Raw genomic sequence first — 8,697 nt, forward strand, 5'->3', positions numbered from 1 at the left:
AGCTGGTAATCAACAATCACAACAAGTTTCCACGATCAATTCGGATGGATACCAATTTTATTTTGCGCAAGCGCACTCGTGTACAGTTTCTCAAAATGGAGGAGCGGTAATTTCAATTTTTGAAGTTAGACACCGTTTTCAATCGCTAAATTGCAATATGTATAAATGAAAGTGACAATGATACTGATGAAAAGTTGAGGTAAGCATATACAACCAAACTTCTTAAGTAATTGATGTCCTAATGTATTTCGTAATTGGAATTCGTTGAATAAATTCTAACGTTAGAACTTAGATGCCCAGTTTCCGGACGAGTCACGTATCGCTCCGTGCACGAACGTAGAGGGCGTAGCAGTAGCAGCAGCAGAAAAGTAGCAACTAGAGCTTTTAAGGACGAAAAGCCACTCATAAGCTTGTGGAATAAGAGAATGAAAGGTGACTTTGCTTTATTATAGACATGTTAGGCCAAATAAAATAAAAACAAACATGTTTATCGTCCTGCCTTTTTGGAAAAAAAAGGAATGAGGCCCGTAGCTGGAGTTACCCAGCCCTGAATTTTATCATTGGGTTGTCATTAGCTCTACTGAGTGGAGCGTTGAATTACGGGTACCCCTCCATACCAACGCTCCACCGATTCACCATACTTTGGTAGCACCGTCACAGTAGCATAGTCACAAACCCACGCGAGGACAAAAAGACCCCCAAAAAACGGTAAAGAGATTACAAATGAGAGAGACAGTTATCCTGGATTGATCTATACATTCTTGACATTCCATGAGACCCCTTATATTGTTCCCAAACAGCGAACATTTTGGAAAAAAACAGCAAAATAGTCTGAAAACTTACAGTTCAATGTGTTTGCATGGAGGCTCAGTTCTTGAATTAGCTTGTCAATGAGGGCGTCTGACGTGACGTCACCGTCGTTGCTCGATCGCGAAGAAAAACAAGTCGCGCTTTATCAACGACTGTTTTGTGTAATAATACGTGCTCCGATCCGCGCCACGCCGTATACGTACGACAGTATGGGCTTTGAACACACCCAAGGAGCACATATTATTACACAAAACAGTCGTATGGAGGGGTACCCGTAATTCAACGCTCCACTCAGTAGAGCTAGGTTGTCATGTAGGGCTGGAGCTAATTTTTCACGTAATAACCGCTAACCTGACAACCTTGCAGGCATGGCCAGGACCGCAATTGGTTTGTGCACACAAAAATTGTGTACAATGAATGGCGGTCGATTACCCATAACCAGGCACAGAGCGCTGTCAACTACTCGTTTTTGCCGGCTGCGCTGGCTGTTGGCGCATGACGTCACGCGGAAGCGTAACACCCGATGACTGTTTCATGCACTATCGTTGCGGTTCCAGTACCAAAGCTGTGATGCGAGTGGTAAACCTCATATTAGTGCATGAAACAGTCATCAGGTGTTACGCTTCCGCGTAACACCCGATTTTTCGCAATTTTTTTTGGGACCTGCCTACGCTGCTCGGTTACGTGAAAAATTAGCTCCAGCCCTACATGACAACCCAATGATAAAATTCAGGGCTGGGTAACTCCAGCTATGAGGCCCGTTTTTCTTTTTTTCTTTTTTGTGCCAAAATGGCCGCCCGACCCATTTTTCAAAACGAATACTAACATAAACAGCGACATCATTTTGGCCTCTTTGTCTGTTGCATCTAGCTCGTATAAAGCTGGTAGGCCTACATGAATGTCATTTCCTGAGTCCAATTGGCGGCCATTTAAAAAAAGTTGGCAGCCATCTTGAAAAATAGCCCAGTCGGGCGGTCCTTATGGAGGAGAAAAAAAAAGGTCCTTCTCCCATTTTTTCATAAAGGCAGGACGCTAATCTTCTTTTTTTTTTACTTGGCCTTACAAATCTATAAATACTTGTAACAAACATTGAACTGTTTTCTTTTTTCATGCAGACACAGCTCTACATTCCGTGTGCTTCTGGGATTGCTCTTTGCACTATTGACTGCAAAGATTGCACTTCTTCAACTCCTTTATTGCAAGTTCGCTTCAAGTTGGACCACCTCTGGATGGTAAAGCAACTGGCAACGTCATACAGGTAATGATAGAATGAAAATCTTTTACAATATAATGTGTGTCGATACGGCAAGATACAAGTGTGTGCAGTGAACTTGTGGCTTTACGGTGTAAACTGCAACTTTTGCAAGCATCATAAACATGAAATTTATTTTTAGTTTTCCCATGTGTCCTGGTTTTCATTTTTGACATTCCCACAAGTGACATTCAGAAATTGTTTAAAGTTGTAAAGTTGGTAATAAGGGTACCCGATCACATAATCTAGAACCGGTTCCTGGCATCAACGGTCGGGTACTCGGGCACCTAGTTCCGATGCACAGCCCTTATTGCATACAAGTTTCGTGAAATCAGCAATTTTGTAATGTGATTTGTATTTCTCCTTCATTGATTATCCAGAGACAGTAAGAAGTCACAAGAGAGTCCTAAACAGCCTTCAACCTCCGCTGCATCTACCAATCCATGATATCCCCTCACAGCCCCACCAGTATGAGCCGACCAGACATCACAGTAAGCCAGGTGACACTCAACTGATTGATCCACTGATTGCATCTGCCATCCACCAATTCATCATGGCGCCTGACAGAGGTCACACCTGTTACAAGCTACTGGGCATCCCTGCAAACCAAGCTGCATGGTTGACATTCAACAGACTAGTCCACTGATTGCATCTGTGGAGTATTGAGTCATCCACTAATCCATGATCGCACCTGATAGAAGTCACACCTGTATGTGGCTACTGGACATCCCTGCAAACCAAGCTACATGAGTGACATTCAACAGACTACATGTAGTCCACTGATTGCATCTGCGGAGTATTGAGCCATCCACCAATCCATGATCGCACCTGATAGAGGCTACCAGACATTCCTACAAAACCACGCCGCATGAGTGACATTCAACAGACTAGTCCACTGATTGCATCTGTGGAGTATTGAGCCATCCACCAATCCATGATCGCACCTGATAGAGGTTACTGGACATCCCTACAAAACCACGCCGCATGAGTGACATTCAACAGACTAATCCGCTGAATGATTTCAGCATATATATCTATGATATGAGAGAGATTTTCAACACCTCTTATGAGAGACACTAATTTGTGCACCTGATTTCACCAAGGCCAATCGAGGCCACTTTGTCAAGCCTAATGAACTGAACCCAGTGTGATCCAAGGACTTGAAAGACTCTAAGCCTCTTTAACTCATCAACCACTGAGACAATGTTGAACTGATCCAGAACGACTTTTGAGACAATTGGGATATTGAGCGTAATGAACTCAATCCAGTGTGGTCTAAGAACTTGAAAGAATTTTACGCGTTCTGAACTCATCGACCACAGAGCAAATGTTGAACTGATCCAGAAAGACTCTTTACACCATGGGGATATTTCCCAACAGAAACTATTTAAATTTGTTCATGACAAAAATGCAGGCCTGCCAAATGCCAACGCGTCCACCCAAAAAAGGACTGGTGTCTCACTCGGTTGCAGCCAGTAAAATATTTTAGACATTTTCCTTGAAATTTCTAAAAGCGCAGTTCATCTAAGTGATGAAGCACATGCGCATGTACTGTAAACAAAGTTTCGTTCATCATTCTTGTTAATCATTAATGTTCAAGTGCGCCTCTGAAATTCAGAAATGTGTGATATTTGGTGCTTGTTAAGAAATATTCACATCAACGACTGAGATGTGTGCTAAAATATTTGCAAAAGCCATAAGACTGCAGCATTGGCAGGCCTGTTATTCATTTAATATTTTAGTTTGAGATGGGGTTATCATTGCCCCACAAATATTACTTAATCAGCCCTCACTCAAACTCTCAAAAATATTGAAATGTCTGATTTTGAGATACATATCTTTTCTGTTCAAAACAAATCTGTTATAAAATGATTGGAAAAAACAAAAGATATTACACATGTTTTCCCTCAGGAAAATATGTCTTTAGAAAATGAGCACGTGCAGTATTGAGTTAAAAAAAAAAAGATCCTAGTTTTAGTGGTCAAAAATGTTGAATGTCCTATAATGGGAGACTTTCAAATTTTCAAACTCAAAAAAAAAACCCAAAGCGGACTTTTGTGAGGGCTGGTTGAGTTTAAACTTGTCTTAATTGTATAAAATGAACATTGCTTTGGAAAAACATTGTTTGTTCCATTACTGGATGCAGGATTGGTAACGACAAAAATCAAGTATCAAAATCAATTTCAGAAAATCTTTAGGTCTCATAGAATATAAAAAAAATCTAGCCGGGAATATCTCATTCTTACATACCTCCCGAACATAGACATGAACCAGAGGTCTACATGTACATGGAGAAACTTTCAGAAACAATCTTTTTCTCCATATTTAAACATAGAACGTACTTATCTTAAATTACTCCATAAATACACTGATGTTTCCCAAAACCTGAGAAAACTCAATTGTCTTGCTAAAAGAGCCAAAATGTATCGATGTGTGTCGCAGCGCAGAAACTTTTTCTCTAATATCCATCCTTTAACCGCTCGCGCACAAAAGTGTAGATGTACCAATATTGGAAAGGTTTGCCAAAAACAAAATCTTTGACTAGGTTCACCAATCCTGCCTCCAACCTTTTTATATCAAGTATGATTAGCACTGGCACATTACAATCTATATGTAGTGCAAATTTCAAAAATGTAAAAATCTCTTTTTAATTCTGAACAATCATTCTCAGCTTTTACCAAGAACCTGAATTTTCCACAATCTATCAACATTTCTTGATTTAAGAATCAACAAACCTTTCTGAAAACACCGAAGCATGATTCCCATGAGTAAAAGCTGTATGGCAGTTTATGTTCACAAAACTCCTGGAATTTGATTTAAAATAATGACCGACATTCAGTTGCAGTTGTTATGATGCACTTAAAATACACATGTATACTTAAGCCTTATTTGTTATGGGGTTTCTGTGAAAAGATAGACGTAGCACTTCTTCACTTTGAAACAAAACTTTAAACAGTTACGGATGTCCTTATGGTTATGTGCCAGTGCTGATTGTACATTTGCATTTTGTATTTTCTGTTGGCTCAGTTCTAAAAGAATTTAGACACCAAACCCTTGAAATACTCAAAATCGAAAAGCCAGAATAACCACCAATCCTTCTTGCATCCAAAGGTATCCAGTATTCTCCAGAAGATGGACAAGACACACTTTTTGAAGGTTTCTGAATTTACCGGTTCTATTATAGAACCTCAAATCTAAATGTACAAATGCTGCCAAAGGTTGCGCAAAAAAGCTTCGTTGTCATTGCTTATCAGTGTGTAAAGCACTTTATCTATGTATCTTTCAAACCTGTCATACCTTTTGAAACCAAAACAGAGTTGAACATTTCTCAATTTCAGAGATATCCTTTTCCAAAATTTGCGCTAAAAGCTTCATTGTGATCGCTTATCTGTGTCTTTCAAAACTTTCATACCTTTTTTGAAACCAAAACACTGTTGAAAAATTTCTCCATCCAACTGATATTCTATTCCAAAAGTTGTTCTTAATCAAGAAGCTGTTAGAACTGAGCCAGCATTTTAAAACTATATTTCATGTCAGCATTTTAATATTATATTTCATGCCAAGTGACTAATGGAACAAATTTAATGTTTTTAAACCAACAGGAAAAATGTAATGATACCGGGGTGTAAACCCCACACGCCCAGGGTTCCCCCTGGTGCGTGTCCCTGCGCCCCCGCCCACGGGCGCCAGCAGGTCCGGCGAGTTGCCCATCATCTGCATCGGCTTGTGATCTGTTGTTGAAGGGTACATGTACGAACTTCCCAATCGTCTTGGATGCTCCAAGTTGGCTTCAACATGGTAAGGATCCTCTGAACTCTGACAATTGGTTTACTCTTTCCGCAAAGGAGATGTCATTCTGGCTGTTTCTTACCGAGTGTTACTGTGGATGTTGTGTATCTGACCATCATTCCTGAGATTGCTAATGTAGAGATCCCTGGCATCTACTCTAAAACGTCTTCACTTGAAATTTCAAGAGTTCCTCTGCCATTGTGGTGTTTGATCCATGAAAATGAAGCGTTTATCAGTGGTTACTTTTTGTGAGTTATCTCTGATGTTTTTCATTGTAGGATTTCTAGTCAATTATCTCTAGCACTATTTCATGCGGATAACATTTGTTGGTACAGTGTACATGTGTACTAGTACATCATCTCTGCTTGTTGCTCAAAAGACATTCAAATTGGCTCGTTCAGTGCCTTTCACTCTAACGAGTCTGAATGTTTCACCAGAGTGTGAACCACATTAGAATGAATGAAAAAGTCACAAGATACATGTAGTCACTACATGTATATTCCCCTATCCATGTTAAGCACAACTGTGATACATTGTATTTTCAAATCTCAAACGAAAAAAAAAGTACAAAATGAAGTAAAACAAAGAACAATTATTGAAAGCAGCCGAGTACTGCTCACTTGCAAATTACTGTCAGTAACTTCTTCAAAGTTTGGAAAATTACGCGAATTTTCCTATTTAAAAAGAAAAAGTCACTCAAATAAAACAATTATTTCTGGATTCATTCCCGTCAAATTGCATTTCCACTTGACTGCAAGAAATACTCAATTCTGACTGTCGTCACATTTGTGAATTCAAACAAAATAATTGGGGAATCCCCCAATTTAAACTTGACCATTCAAAAAAATGAAGGGTCTAAAGAAAAGTTCTAAACTGGTGATCATAATCAATACTCCATCAGAATTTTGCTGTTGGAAGAAATCAATTTTTGTCTTGCTGAAATTAATTTCGAAAAGTGCAACTTCTCTATCTGAGAAAGCACAGTGCCAACTTATCTTTTAACAGTTTGAGAATTTCCAGCCAAAAAACACCAAAAAGCAGCCATTTTTGCACTAGAAGAAGGCAAAAGACCAAACTCTAACCCATCCTAGGGAGAGGAAGTCCTGGCGTGCAGAGAGGGAGAACCATGCTACTCACCGACTCGGTGGACAATGTGCCCAGGCCATTCAACTTGGACAAATGAGGGGCCACACACTTGTTTGAAAATTGCTCCCGAACTTTGAATCTTCAAAGAGAAATTGCTCTTTGTGTTAAAAAACCAGAGACCTCTATTTGCACAGGGCGATGCAACCACTTACATGGAAATTAGCATTGATGTCTTTCACTCATGCTCATCTGTAGCATAAAAACTATCAGATTCTTGTTTTGTTTTAGAGAAATCTGTAAGAAGAGACAAACTTTCCAAAACGTTTTTAGACAACTGTTTTAGACAGGAAAAGAAACATTCGATTTGTCACACAACTTTTGACAAACAGGCTAAAAAGAAAGCAGTATTCAATGCACACTGTCTGCTCGAAAAATCCTCATGGTCTCAAATTGGTCTCTGAAAGAGAAAGGTTTTGAAATTTGTTGGGAGAATTTAAAAAAAGTGTGGCCCCAAAATCCTTGGTAATGGCCTGGGGGAGATTGGGTCGCAGTCTGCCTGTCAGTGTCCTACCCAGAAACTGTGGCATCAGGCACGGGGGGCCAGTCCCGAGAACTCGTTCCATGGTAAGTTTAATTGAAGTTTGTAGAATTAATTCATGCACAATTGTTGATACATCCTCATGTGTTGCTTGATAAACCCAAGGTGTATATCTCATGGCTTAGGAGTAGGGCTTAGGGCTGTATAAATGACGGCGGTAATACGCAGACAGTCTTCAATCCGTGGTGTAGCCAGGGGGAGGGGCGGGGCTAGGGAAGGGGGACCCCCAGCAAGCAGACCTCCAAGGGGGAGCCTGCAGTACGACAAATCCTTATTTTTATTTGTAAAGAATGCAGACAGCCAATTATGACTGTATTACCTGAAAAATCAGGCAAAAAACAGATATTGAGACAGTTTTCTCTCTTTCAATTAAAAAGATGTGATCAGTCCAACGTCTTTTTGAATATCACTCTGAGCTTTTCTCCCACAAAGCCATTTGACCGCATGGCTATTAACAGTTATGTTGACGGAAAACAAGGCTTTCAAAAAAGAAAAAGCAGCAAATGCAGAGCATGATGTTCTGATCGTAGTTACACGTAAATGCTGATTTGCCAGTTTTCAGCAGAAAATCGTCACTCAAAAAGAGTGATTTTTGCATCATTCATTGATTGCAAATATCTTGACTATCTCCGTACTTTGTCATGTCGAAGACAATGACCAAGAGAAAGTATGTCGTACCTGATTTGCATAAATGAAAATCGACTCATTGTAAAATCAGAGGGCAGAGAAAGTGTTGAAACAGCACAAGATCTTAGCTTCTGTGAAATGTTTGTTCGCGTATTTTGTCATTTATGCCGAATGCCCCTTCCTTAGCCCTTTTTACCACTGACTTTTGAAATCCCTGGCTACACCACTGGCAATACCAAGCCTTAGTTCCCAGACAACGACCAAAGATTGAGTGAAAGAACACTCAGTCTGAAGGAAAACCTGGATAACTGCATTGATAATTGAAATCAGTTGCTGGTTAAAAATAATGCATGTTGCTCGTTAAAATAGCCCCTCGTGTTGAAGCCATTGTTCTGGCTTTTCACGGCCTCAAACTCATAAACTTTATCAAAAACATGTGCTCACACATGTAAAGCACTCCTGTGCGAAAAGCTTCGCTAAAGAAGTTCTCACGTTGTACATTTGCAAAAAGAGAACAAGACAGAAAGATGTACAG

The 8,697-nt window shown here is 39.9% G+C and overlaps 1 long non-coding RNA gene across 1 annotated transcript; it reads left to right on the forward strand.

Moving 5' to 3' along the window:
- Positions 1–52: 52 nt before the first annotated feature.
- LOC119727196 lies at positions 53–8,158 on the forward strand. Its single transcript, XR_005270922.1, has 3 exons — positions 53–199; positions 1,926–2,068; positions 2,443–8,158. It is a non-coding gene; the product is annotated as an uncharacterized LOC119727196 (long non-coding RNA).
- The last annotated feature ends 539 nt before the right edge of the window (positions 8,159–8,697 follow it).

The sequence above is a fragment of the Patiria miniata genome, unplaced genomic scaffold (assembly GCF_015706575.1).
Source record: "Patiria miniata isolate m_02_andy unplaced genomic scaffold, ASM1570657v1 HiC_scaffold_20, whole genome shotgun sequence".
NCBI classification, from domain to species: domain Eukaryota; kingdom Metazoa; phylum Echinodermata; class Asteroidea; order Valvatida; family Asterinidae; genus Patiria; species Patiria miniata.